We start from the raw sequence: 14,442 nt of genomic DNA, 5'->3' as shown, positions 1-14,442 counted from the left end.
CCTGTGATGACTGACTGCTTTTGAGCAGGAGAGGAGAAGGAGAGGTATGATTTGAATATTTGATGTCTCCTTTTCTTCTCACAAATTCTCAAATCCAAGAACTTGAATCTGAAAAAGTAATGGGTGCTGGATGTGGATGAAACAGACTTTAATTGTGTGTGTGTTCATATGGATATGGAGGTCTTGTAGGTATCATGAGAATCAGAGATGCCATGAGACCTAGAATCCTGAGGAATTCTCAACAGTGACCGAAATCTGAATGTAAAACCCTGGGACAGATTTTTCTGTAGAAGAAAAGCTGTTTGTACTGAGGTGTCTAACAGACACCTCAGGAATATAATCCTGTCTGATAGAGTCAAAAAAGACTTTTGAATGTTCTCTAGGAATTCCAGTCTGCACAGGAATCTCTAACCCAAGTAAGGAAGAGCACAATCCAATTCTCAATCCTCGAAAGTATGTAGAGGAGCACTCTCCAATAGGAGAAAAGCTGTGAAGGTTTTGGTAGTTGAACCTGTCTTTCAGTCAGTTCAGCTTCAGCTGACTAATGGTTTGGGTGTGTGAAAGGTGCCCTAAAGCTTTATAAGTACTGAGCACATGCAAGCAAGAGTGCCATTTTGAATGAGCATCCAGAGTGAGAGCAGGCATGTACGTAGCCAGCCAGTTAGTTAGACAGTTCATTTAAGTTCAATGTTCCTGCCATCCATCCTGATGTATTTGTATGCATAAACTACTTAAACAAACACCCAAGCCTCATCATCTCCTTAATCCACATAAGACAAGCAACATGGTGTCAGAATGGGATCCAGAGTCACAGCCATGAGGCAACTGGTTAAAGTTGGAGGAATATATAGGAGTGGATCATCCTAAATGCTCAAACGACTCACAAAACAGGTCAGAAACAAATTCCAGGTACTAAAGCTCACTTAAATGATTTCTTTCACTACAAATACAAAATGAAGCACTCAGAACGCTCAAAACAAATTTCTTATTAAACAAAATGTCTGAAACTGCGACATATTGATAAAAATATTCGAGATAATTACGAAAATGTTTGAAACAATATCCGAATCACATAAAATGTACAAAAAAGGGGAAACGACTGTATTTTTTCACCGTGTGCTACTTTTTCACATTAACTAAAGGTATTCAAAGTGCCCGAAGTGTGCAAAATGTTTGCAAGTGTGTGCAGTATTACAGTGCAGTTATTTCACAAAGTACAGTTATTTCAATTAATATTTCACAGAGTACACAGTCTTTCGAAGAGTTTATTGTGCATTTGAATGTTATTACAAGTACCCGATATGTGTGTATGTTCATACATAATTACAAGGGCCAAGATTGCATTGTGTTTTACTACAACTTGTGGACATGGCAGGATTTTGCAGACCTGCACCTCTTGTGTTTGATGATAATATTGCAGAAAATTGGAAGTGTTTGAGCAGAAATACAATATTTTCATACAGGCTGCTTTTGCTGACAAAGATGCACATACAAAAGCATTTCCTCTGCTTAATTTAGCTGTTTCACAGGCCATTGAAAGACAGGGTTCATTTGTGTATGCACCTGATGTGTTTGCAGGGGAGAGGGAAGATGCCATATTGTGGTACCAGCTGAAACATGGGAAGAACCTGAGTGCTTGAAATGTAAATTTAGAGAAATGTGTAACCCCCCCAAAAAAAATATTACAGTGGAAAGGCACTTATTTTATACAAGGGATCAAAAGCCTGGTGAAACTTCTGCAGCATATATAAATGACTTGAGAAATAAGGCTAAAACGTGTAGATGTAGTGATTTGAGAGATGAATTGATAAAAGACAGGCGTGTGTGTGGTACTAATAATGACACAGTGAGAAATATTTTGCTTCGAGAAAGTAATTTAACTTTAAATAAGGCCATTGAGATTTTTCAGATATACGAGCTTACAGAAAGCCACACAAGTATGCTTACAAATGAGAAAGCAAGCCTTTCAATACCTTCCACAGCTCATGTATACAGTATGCAGCACAAGGTTAAGAGACAAAGGCCAAAGGAAGTGGTTCCTATGAAACCCAGAGCTACTTCAGTAAGGCCTAAGGTGCACGCAGCGAAGAACAGGAGTGACTCAGCAAAACCCATAGCAAATCTCATAGTCAACAGTTGTAATTGTGGCAGTAATCATGAACCTAAATGAAAAAACTCTTAGCTTTGGTCAGCAGTGTCATTCTTGCAATAAGTGGAATAATTTCAAAAGGTTTTGTAAATCAAATAAGGCACATTCTTTTATTAAAAGAGGGCATTCCAAGAGACAAGTTGATCAATTAGAAAGCTGCGACCTTACTTTTTATGTTGATGGTGTGTTTGTACTTGGTAAAACAGTCAGTGCAGCAGATTTGTGGGCAAAGAATGAAATCTTTTGTACTGTTTGGATTAATGGGAGTCCTGTAAAGCTCAAAGTAGATACTAGCTCAAAGTGCAATGTTATGTCAGCAGAAATGTTTGCTAGAGTAAAAGCAACAGAACAACTTAATTTGACAAAGTGTGCGAAGCTTGTTGCTTATAGTGTTGAAGAGATTCAAATGAAGGCTAAGTAGTGTTTTCGTGTTACTCTGCTGGGAATAGCTATGATATGCAGTTTTATGTAGTCAGGAGCATACCTCTCAACCTGGAAACATCAAAAATCTGGACAAGGCCCATGAAAAATAGGTACAAATCTGTACGCTGATTAACATACAATTTGCATACATAATTATGTAACCTCTCCCATCCAATGGGATTGTGGGATACCAACTTTCAAATGCAAACTGAAGAACAGACAACCAAAATATGGCACCAGGGTCCCCCTGCAGCCATTCCAGTGTCCCATTACCTGGATATTTCACCCATTTACCATAAACACCAATGTGTGCATACTGCTTTACTAATAATACAGTGATTATTTGGATTTTATTTTTACATTTTACAGCCCAATGCACAAACACCAATAGACATTTGCTAAACAAAACAACACTGTCTCACAACAAAAATAGACTTGGCATTAAAACATCTCTGCCCTTGAAACTCACATTCATTGAAACAGCATTGAAACCCACACCACATTCAAAGAAATGCATTTGACCAGTGGTGGATAAAGATTACCTTTGGGCTGTTTTCAAATCATTTGACTCTTGCACACAAAACAAGAAACATACATGTTTTCTTTGATACACCTTCCTGACTTTATTAAATTGTATTCCTTGTATAATACAGCACACTTGTTAGAGCGCATTTTACATTCATTGTTTGAACATATTTCCAGTAGGCTGTAGGTAAGTAAACAAAATGCATGAACCAATAATGACAAAATTGCCCAATTCAGAATATTTCCATCATAAAAGTTTACTTCCAGTGTGTCCATACCCACACTATAAATAGAATGACAGTAGTGTAAGCCATAGGCATCTTGTACAGCTTCTCGCACTTATTTTCAATTTCATTTTTTTTGGGGGGGGGGTGTACAAAAGGCCAAAAATCAGGGACACATTTTAAATATTGCTTGTATAATTTTGGAAAGTTGCTAGAATAAAATACTGTGTTACCACCATGCATTTCACTGGAAAGTCTTGAACCCAGGACTCTGTACACTAAAGCAACATACCACTATACCACATCAGAAGTTTCATGACAGGAAGACTGAAACTTAAATGACTATCATTTAGTGAATTCATTTCTCACTTCTCACCATAGCGCTCAACCTCTTTGCACAAAAAACCTGGACAAAGCCAATAATGGGGGAATACAAATCCAATTCTCACTTCTCATCATAGCTATCTCAACTCTTAGCACAAAAAACCTGGACAAGACCAATAATACAGCCCCAAAATAGGGACAAATTTAAAATACTGATCTTATAAACTTAGAAAAGTTCTAGACTAAAAGGCTTTGGTTTACCATTTATTTTCTGAAGAATATGAAGTCTGAAATTCAAATGCCTGTCATTATTTAAATCAATTCAATCCTGCAGTGATTTTTCACAAAAATCCTGAAAACCACAGATTTTATGAGGAACAGTCAGATTAGATGAAAAATATGAAGGACAAATTTAGAAGTGGTGGTGGCTAGGGACTTCAGGCTCTTTTTATCCTCTACCCAAAGTGCAGGGTTTGAGACTGAGTACCTGTAGCCACCTAGACATTATAACTTAAAGACATTTCACAGAGAAACCAAAGGAGTACTGCAGTCACACTCAGCAGTAACAGGAGCAGTAGGTATATGCCAAGTAAAAATAAGAACATTCAACATGCAATAAAAGTATAGATTACATTTACAGTACAACATAATAGTAACATGGCTGCAGGGTGACAATCTGCAACAGCCAAAAAGACTCTGAACCTGAATAAAGATTTACCAGTAAAAGACAGTGTTCCTGTTTCTCCAATTAACACTATTCAACAACGTCAAAACCCAGAAACAGAAGCTGTAAAACAGGGTAGTGAAGTACCTCTCTGTACATTCCACACCTTAGTTATACAACTACACACACGTCACAGTGTGTGTCTGGAGCATCTCAGAAGAATGTTTGACACTTCTCATGAACTTTACTGTTATTTTCAACCACAACACTAGAAAAAATGTTTCACATGGAGCAATCTACTTACCTGCTTAACAAATTTATGAATAAAGCTAAATTCATAAAGTAACATTCCATACATACATATACATATATAAACACACACACACACACACACACACACACACACACACACACACACACACACACACACACACACACACACACTGAACATAATAATGTTTCAGCTTACTAGAGGGAGCAAATCCATTAATTCGAGTCTTCAGTACCCTCTAAAATAAAGCCTTCTAACAGTCGAGTCAGTTCCCTTCTAAATAAATCCTAGTCGAGCCCTTCTAAATAAAAATAAATCCATAAATCCTTGCCGAGCGAATAATAACAGCCGAGCCCTTCAAACAGCAAGCCTTCCTTTCTGGCTGGTTCATTCCTGCTTGCAAAGCATTTGAACTAGCCAGAAACCTGGAAATACATGCACAGTGAGCTCAATTTCGACAGGCTGGTAGCCCTGACAAGCTGACATCATTGTGCACACAATGACATCAGCTAAAGTGCGAAAAATTTTAAAAAAGTGAAAAAAGAAAACATGCAGTCATTATTAGGTCTCAGAGACAGTTTGGAAATGGAACGAAGTCCACCATGTAAGCCTGAATGACAACAGATCAGCAGATAAACTAGGCAAGGTACCATTTGTGTACTCTATAAAGTTAGACCCAGAGGTAAGCCCAGTTATCAGACCAGAACGGAAAGTTTCAGTAGATATACAGAACAGAGTCAAAGCCGTGTTAGATAAAATGGTGCAGCTAAGAGTAATATGTCCAGTAGAAGAATCTACTGAATGGGTATCCTACATGGTTGTAACTCATAAGAAAAGCTCAGATATCATCAGAATATGTATTGATCCAAAAGAGCTGAACAAAGCATTATAAAAGGCCTCATCATCCAATGCACACAGTCAAAGAGGTTGTTGCCCTCATGCCAAATGCCACTTTTTTTTCTGTCTAAGATGCAGAGTTCCTTTTGGTAAATTTTGCTTGACCAAAAATCTTCCTTGTTAACCACATTCAGTACACCATTTGGAAGATACAAATTTCTGAGATTGCCATTTGGAATAAATTTTGCCAGTGAAGTCTTTCAGCGTGCAATACAGCAAATATTTTTCAGGCTATCCATGTGTTATTATAGTAGATGATATTCTCGTAGGAGGCAATGGTGAAGTCAAACATGACAGCAATTCTTGAGATGCCAGCTCCAGACAATGTTCAAGTGCTCCAATGTTTTCTTGGCAAGGTCAACTATCTAGGCAAGTCCATTGCAGATTTAAGTCAACTTTCAGCACAGTTAAGAGAGCTAACATGCAAAGATGTAATTTGGTGATGGTCAGAGCAGCACCAAAGAGTACTAATGTCCTGAAACAGAAAATTGCTAGCCCACCAACTCTCAGCTACTATGATGTTTGCAAACCTATTACTCTTTCCTGTGATGCTTCTAAGGTTGACTTAGGTGCAGTCATTCTTCAAGAGGGTAGACCAGTAGCCTATGCCTCGAGAACTCTTGTCCAAACTGAGATGTAATATGCCCAGATTGAGAAAAAGCTTATAGCGATTGTGTTTGCATGTTTGAAGTTTCATGATTATATATTTATGTTTGACCTATCCAAATCGAAACTGATCACCAGCCTTTAGTTACTATTTTGAGAAGGCCTATACAGCTCTTGCCAGAATGCAATGCATGATGCTCAAATTGCAGAAGTACAATTTCAATCTTGTTTACACAAAAGGTAAACTTCTTTATCTTGCTGATACCTTATCTAGATCGCCCAGAAAAAAAACACAGAACAGCATAACAATGAGCAACTTGATTCTGAGGTCATGGAAGTGAGAATTTTTTCTTCTACACATCTTGATGAGCTCAGAACTCACACAGCTTCAGATACAATTATTCAGAAGCTAAACTTTTTTATCAGTCGAGGATGGACTTTCAGGCAATCTTGTTTACCAGTAGAAGTGCTGCAGTATTTTCCATACAGAGATGAGATTTTGTTAGACAATGGTATAATCATGAAAGGTCCTAAAGTGATTGTTCCGATTGTTCCAAAATCCTTGCAACAAGAGTACATTAAGATCTTGCATCGTGGTCACCCAGGAACCGATTCTACCAAAAAAAGGGCAAGAGGACTAATACTTTGGCCTTCTATGTCAAGAGATGTCAAGAAAGTACTTTCATCTTGTTCAGTAAGTAAGAGTACAACGCCACATCAACAAAAAGAACCACTTCAGTTAAGCCAGATTCCTGAACTACCTTGGTCAACAGTAGCCACAGACATCTTTGAGTGGAATGGTCAACATTACTTGATGTTAGTAGACTCTTATTCAAATTGGTTTGAGACTGACTTACTTCCTAATCTAACTTCCAGCACTGTCATAACTAAGTTGAAGAGACATTTTTCTGTCCATGGTAGTCCAGTTAATTCTGACAATGGTGCACAGTTTACAAGTCAGCAGTTCAAAAGATTTGCAGAAGTGTGGGACTTTGTTCATATCATGAGTAGTCCTGAATACCTTGCAGTTCAAAGTGCAAAAAAGAAGTTATGACTTACCATAACATTCCATCTGTGTTGTTGATCTTCATCTATTCTTGAGTTGTGGGTCAAATTGTTGTGAAAATAGGATTCAGAATTGCTGGCCAACAGAAACTGTAAAGTAAAAGTTAACAAAGAAGCTGTCTTCAGACTGTCAAGTACCAAAGAGCTAAAAGAAGGGGATCAATGGTGAAAATACCTCTGGCCTTAGATTTGGATATTCTTTATCAATTCTTAGAATTCTTGTCATGCTTATGAGGGTGAAGTTGAAGCCCTATCTGATCCATCTCATTACCTTTAGTCCCGAAACCTCCAATGAAAGAGCCCTCACACCATGACATCTTTCCTCTCTACTCCTATGCCCTGGCTATCCCTGGACAAAATATCTCAAGATTCAATCCCACCCTTCTTTGAACCAAATTCACAAACTCAATATTTTACATTCTTCTCCCCAGGTAACTTTTTTGGTTATTCTTTAAAATACAAACTTCCACTTTTATAATTTAACACTAACAATAACTTTTTTAAGTTAAACCTTTTTTCACAAAGTTTTTTTTACTTTCAAACCATCCTGCTTTTTCTTTTTACTCTAGCTTTCACTGAAGTTTGCATCTCTAAACAGCTTGTACTTTCTCACTAGGACTTTACAATCCAATACACTAGCACTAACTGCTTGTAACCTGGAACTAGCACTATCTAGGCAACCTGGATACAAGCACTAGGAGAGCTAAAAAAAAACCAAATGCAGCCTAGACTTGGTTAAAAATAATACTAAGTTCCTAGGCATTCTGGCATTAAAAAACAAAAAAAGTAATTAAAACAAGGCACACAACTCTAGTCTATCACCATGGGTGCACCAAACTGATCATGTACACACTCTGATCTCCTCTAATGCAACAATTGCCTCATGTACACACACAGATGCACACACAACACCTCCCACCACAAAACACAACACACTCACTGCACCACATAGCCAACATAGCAAAAAGCACCACACCACCACACTATTCCAAACAGATAGCACAGATAACTACACCACACCAACACCACCAATAAGCACATAGCCTTTCTACACCCACACCACCAACATAACTGTAACCCGCTCCACTCAACCACACCCCTGGAACCCTAACCAAACCAAAACACCACACAACCCAACAGCCTCTAAAGAAACACCACCCACACCAACAACCAAAACTAAAGTGAGGCATAGCAAACACATATACCAACACAGCAACACAGCATAAAATACAGAGATATACCTAACACACTAGTCATAATTACCAGGGACGGACCCAATATGCATCACCTCTCACAAGGTTGAAATACAAGTCAGCAAGGTCACATCCAAGGATAAACCTTACAGTCAGCTGCCTGTCGAGTGCCAGATAATGCATGCACCTCACTGCACTACATACAAGTATGAATATGACTCATTCTCGACCTCCTTTGACCATGTTGGAGTGTGGCCTCCCTGACTCTCGAAGATGAGACATGGAAGAGAGACATGGATGAGCCCAGGATCATATGACTCAGGCACTTAGTAGCATCCTGCAAAGGGGAGAATGATATTCTTCAAATGGAGGACAAATCTGTGACAGACAACATGGGGCCCAGCTTCTGGTGGCAATCAAAGGATTTCCAGATTGATGTCCTGCATGGGCTCTAACATGATTGACAGACCACGGCTAAGCTTCAGATGGTGTCAGCCTGTACCACCAAAAGATCAGGTTACTGGCTAAGGCTCTTGCCATCCCTATAGTGCCTTTTTATGCTGTTAAAGGTACAAAAAAACCACCACTCAGAACCTCAACAGGCAAAAAAAAAAAGAGAAAAATGCTACCAATGCTAGAAGTCTAAACCACCAAATCTGCAGGCGAGTGCACTCCTAAAAAAAGTAACCATCACTATACTGCAGCTCTCGAGACCACCCTAAAAAGGGTCAGAGCACACTCTGCAATACCACAATAGGACCTTAACATCACTCCACACCACCAAAGCCAGGAACCGAAACATGTGGTACCAGGGTGTATACTGCAAGGACTATCACACCACAAATCCAAGTTGAACAACCAACACATACAGAAAATCCACCTCTCCAGCTAACACTACTTAACTAACAGAACCCCCACCAAATATGAAGCTTGAACCTAAACACCCTTTTCCAAGATTTTTTTAACTACCCTTAAAAAATACTTGGAAACTAACTGATATTAAGAAACAACCAAATTTACTAATACTTGGTAACATTAACTACTAACTGGGTGAACTCTCATGTACTACCAATGTTCTGCCATGGTTCTTCCCATTCAATCTTGGAAATGCCCTGGATCAACTAATCCACTAACCCACCATACTAGGCAAGTCTGTACTAGAAGCTAATCACCCCAACAATCCACATCCACCACCCCCTTCACCCCCGTTAGTCCCACCACCACTACCCCCATCACCCCCCCCATCCACATCCCACCACCCTGACAAACTTCATGACACCCATGCAGTGAAAAACTTGCTAACCAACTGTTCCAACTCAAGTTAAGGCAATTGCACTGACTGACATCCACTCATGCATGAATCTGACCATCCTAAATAGAGCCAAGAGCACATCCATCAAATCATGCCACAATCGGTGGTCCCCTGCCACAAACATAGCCAATCAAGCCAAAATGAGCCAAAAACAGCAATCTGGCAAACAGGAAGTAAAAACAAACAAACTTAACTGTTCCAAGAAGAGGAAAATCAAAAGTGAGAAAAAAAAAGAATGCAAAATCTCTCTTACCAGCCTCAGTAAGAAACTGAGATCCCTCAAAAACTAAAACAAAATTGTCACACTTCAAAAGAATCAAATGCCAACCAGAGAAAGACAAAGCTAAAACATGCTATAACAAAAAAGTACTGATCTCTGCTCAATCTCAAGAAAATCCTGGCAGAACAATTCAGTGCCAACTTCACCATACCAAGGATACCCTCACCCTGCAATCTCCAAACTCTGGCACCCCCACCCCTCTCACCCCCAAATCCATTATCTGCTGGAAATGCACAAATATGCTAACACACCACAAAAGTAAGAAAACAGCAAGCAAAGAAAGCTATGACATATCCACCAGATGACACCCGGCTGTGTATGTCATGTTGTACTACATGAAAACTGGCACACCTCGGTCATGTTTTAATCATGGTCATCACCTCTCAGGTCTCTGCAGACTTCGCGGTTAATCCACTCCACAATCCACCTCCGATCCTAGATCACCATGATCCATCCCTCTGAATCCCATCATCCATCCCTCCATCAGAGCTTTAATGCTAGGCCATGGAGTGTAGTATTATAAAACCTCTTATAAAACCCCACATGACAAAAGGGCTGATCTTGTCAGACCACCCCTGTTTGACTTTCTTCGACTTCTGTTCCTGAACCTCTGATTGACTTCTCGAATCAGTCTCCAGAGTACGGGACAAGGGTAAGGTGGGTCACACACCTATCTAGACTTACACCAGAATCTTGACACCAACCACCTCTGGGCAACTACTTATCATCTAAAATTAATCTGCTAACTGCATTAACACACTGCTTTGCTAACCGGCTCCACTAGTAGTACTGATAGACAACAAGACTCCAGACAAGGACAAGTGACAAGTTCAGAAGGACAAGTTCAGTGTTCAGTCCTCCTACTGCTTCTCTTGGCATCTACTTCTCTAACTACAACTCCAAGAGACTCACTAAGAGAAAATTCAGTGATATGACTGCAAACTAACTGCATTATTATGATCCCAAAATGATAGCAAATGATGTGGATACTCTACAAAGATAGCTTACAGAAACAGATAGAGCCATGCATGCCCTTGCTGCTGCAAAAGTTTTAGTTATCCCTAAAATCCCTTTGGGAAAAAACATTTATTTGAATTACTCAATACATGTACGCGTAAAAAAGTGTGAAAAGAGACTTAGGATTTAGGGAGACAGGTGGTCTCACCTCTCACCTTCCAACACACCCACACGCCACAACAGTCATCAACTTCTATGTGGCACACCATCACACTAAGGGCTTTCATCCAGAAAAAGGAGGTCATTGTCCCACTGTACTCATCCCCTCATAGACCCATTATAGAATACAATGTCTGCTTGGTATGTACCTCTCACAAGGTCTCAAACAGCAACAACAAGAGCGAAAAAACCCACTAAAAAAATCACAGGCCTAAAGCAGATGCCCTACGCTGACGTCTGCCTTAAAAAAACTCAGCTATACTCTGTCGCATATTGTCTACTCACAGCTTATATCTGCTTAACATACAAGGCCATGTCAAAAGCAGAGCTGTTTGGACATGCTAAATCCCAAGAAAATCCCTCAGAGCCACATCAGCTCAGGGATCTTAAATCTTGTCATCAAATAACAAAAAACAAAGGAGGGATACCTTCCTGACCCCAGAGAGAGACTCCTAAAGACTGGAATAGATTGCCCACACAAAACAAACAAAGTCTCTCTTTCCTCAAAAAGGAACGAACCTTGGGATGGGGAAAAGGAGAAAGAATGGGATCACGTTCCAGTTGTTGCCTCTAGACACAGGGGTCCAGGCTAAATAGGTGGAAGAAAGAAGAAATAGCCAGGAATATGGCTTAGCTTGTATAGGCCCCCTAGGGCTGATAGCCTAGTGTGTTGAGACGAACTAGGATGAATTCCATATCTTGAGAAGGGGTCAGTCGAGACTTCATAAAAACAGATTTGCCCAAGGTTGCACTCAGTAAAGACATAAACAATTGTTCTGGTTGCTTAAAATGCCTAGTTCTTTCCAAATAAAAACATAATTGCCTGTGCACATCCAGAAGATGCAAGCAGTATTCAGCTTTATTAGAAAAATTTGGGGAGAATACAGGCAAGTCTATAGATTGATTGATATTGGTCACTGAAATCACTTTAGGAAGAAAGGGCAGGTTTGTTCTGAGTGACACTCTGTCTTTATGGAAAACTAGATAAGGGGCTTTAGAACATAGTAAACACTGTAATTCGGAGACTCGTCTCACCGAGGTGACAGCTATAAGAAACGTTTTCCAAGAAAGAAATTTTAAGTTACAGGAAATGCAGGTTCAAAGGGAGGTAATGTAAGAGACTACAGTACAACAGTCAAGTCCCATGGTGGTACAGAATCCTTGAATGGGAGCTTTAGATGAATGGTGTCCTTAAGAAAAACCTTACAAAGCCTGTGGGAGATTAAGGGCTGATCACCGAACCCGTTACGGAAATTTGAAACAGCTGCTAAAATAACCTTAACAGCAGAAGCAGAAGCTCCTTTACCAAACATGGTAGCTAGAAACTCTAAAACTTTTTCTACTGGTGCTGAAAAAGGGTCCAGGCCATTATCAGAAGCCCAGAGAGAAAATCTTTTCCATTTACTATGGTAGAGATTCCTGGTGGATGGTTTATGGGATGCCAACAAAATGTGTCGTACAGGAGAAGGATGTCACTATGCCTGGTAACTAATGGGATTGGAGCAACCAAGCAGTCAGCTTGAGGGCCTGTAGAATGGGATGCACTAGTCCCTGAGGATGGGACAGAAGGTCCGGAACTGGGTCCAGAATCCATGAACGTTGAAGAAGACGAGGCCAAAGGAAGGGAAACCATATTTGTCGAGGCCAGTAAGGTGCAATGAGGATTACTTGGGTTCTCAACTGAGCTGCTTTCTTGATGAAAAGAGGGATCAGAGGGAAAGGCAGAAAGGAGACCTGGGGGTCAATTGAGAACAGCATCATTGAGGGACTCCCACTGAGGGGGAATTAGGGTAAAGTAGCTTCTGCACTTGCTGTTCAGGGGTGAAGCAAACAGGTCTCAAGGCTGGCCCCAAAGAAGAAAAATTTTCACCACTCTGGAGTTTAGAGACCACTCATGAGGCATGAGGATACACCTGCTGAGTTTGTCTTCAATCATGTTTTGAACTCCCTGGGATGTGCATTGTTATCAGAAAGTGGTTGGAAGTTATGGCCATTGCCACACTCAAAGTGCTTCTAAAAACAGTGAGTAGGACTTTGTTCTCCCCTGTTGATGATGCACTAGACTACAGACATGTCTGATTGAAGAGCTATCGTCCCTTGAGGTAAGGCAGAATGAAATACTTGCAACTCTAGAAGCACTGCCCTGAGCTACTGAACATTGATATGCAGATTGGCCTCGGAGGGGGACCAAGTGCTTCGGACTGTCTTCCCCAGATAATTCCCCCCATCCCATCTGGGAAGCATCTGTGGTCACTATGGCCTTGGGCTGAGGGAGGACAAAGGAACGACCTAGAAGAATCTGCTTAGACTGCATCCACCAGGATATGTTGTTTTTGCATCAGCTGGCTATAAAAACTAGGTGATTCATGGGGTGGGTTAGAACAGATCATTGATTGGCAAGCAGCAATTGAAGAAGTCTCATGTGAAATCTTGACAGTGGGTCTAACTTGATTGCTGCTGCCATGGAGCCAAGTGTTTGCAGAATTTGCTGAGCTGGTATTTTGGTTGAATGAAGAATAGGATGAACCTGCAACTGTATTTTCTCCAACCTGTGGAGGGGAAGGGATGCCACACAAGACAAAGTGTTGAGACGAACTCTGATGAATTCCATATCTTGAGAAGGGGTCAGTCAAGACTTTGTAAAATTAACTGTGATGCCCAACTGTTGCGATAGCTCCAGGATGAAGTTCGTTGTTTGTAGAAATAGATGCCTGGTGGAAGCAGTGAGGAGCCAGTCATCTTGATAAGGAAACATCCAGAAACTGTGCAGCCTCAAATGTGCTGTAACCACTGCCATGCATTTGATGAACACCCAGGGAGCTGTGGTTAAACCAAAGGGCAGTACTCTGAACTGATAATGACTGGCTCTCTGTCAGAAGCAGAGAAACTTTCTTAAGCATTTGTCCATCTTTATGTGGTTATACACGTCTTAAAAGTTGATAGAGCATATCCAGTCACTTTCCTCTAAAAAGAGAAGCATTGACTGAACTGTGACCATCTGAAATTTAAACTCCTGGACAAATTTCTTTAGAATGCTGAGATCCAAAATTGGTCTCCAGGCCCCTGTTTTCTTTGGCACTAAAAAGAATCTTGAGTAAAATCCGGATCCTAATTGGTCTGGTGGAACTTCTTGGGTGACTCTCTTTTCTAGCAGCTTTTGTATTTCTAATGCTACCTGATTCCTCTGCCTGGGTGGAACATTGGGGGGTCTTGCTCGGGTTCTTGGGTAAAGGGTAAAGGGGATTGAATAATCTCTGGAAATAATTTTTAGCACCCAGGCATCAGTAGTTATGTGTTACCATGTGGTTGGGTGCAAGAAGAATCTTCCCCTGA

This window comes from Protopterus annectens, chromosome 5.part0 (genome assembly GCF_019279795.1).
Source record: "Protopterus annectens isolate FY-2018-M chromosome 5.part0, PAN1.0, whole genome shotgun sequence".
NCBI classification, from domain to species: domain Eukaryota; kingdom Metazoa; phylum Chordata; order Ceratodontiformes; family Protopteridae; genus Protopterus; species Protopterus annectens.
The sequence above is the reverse complement of the archived record's forward strand: the minus strand, read 5'-3'. Positions refer to the sequence as shown.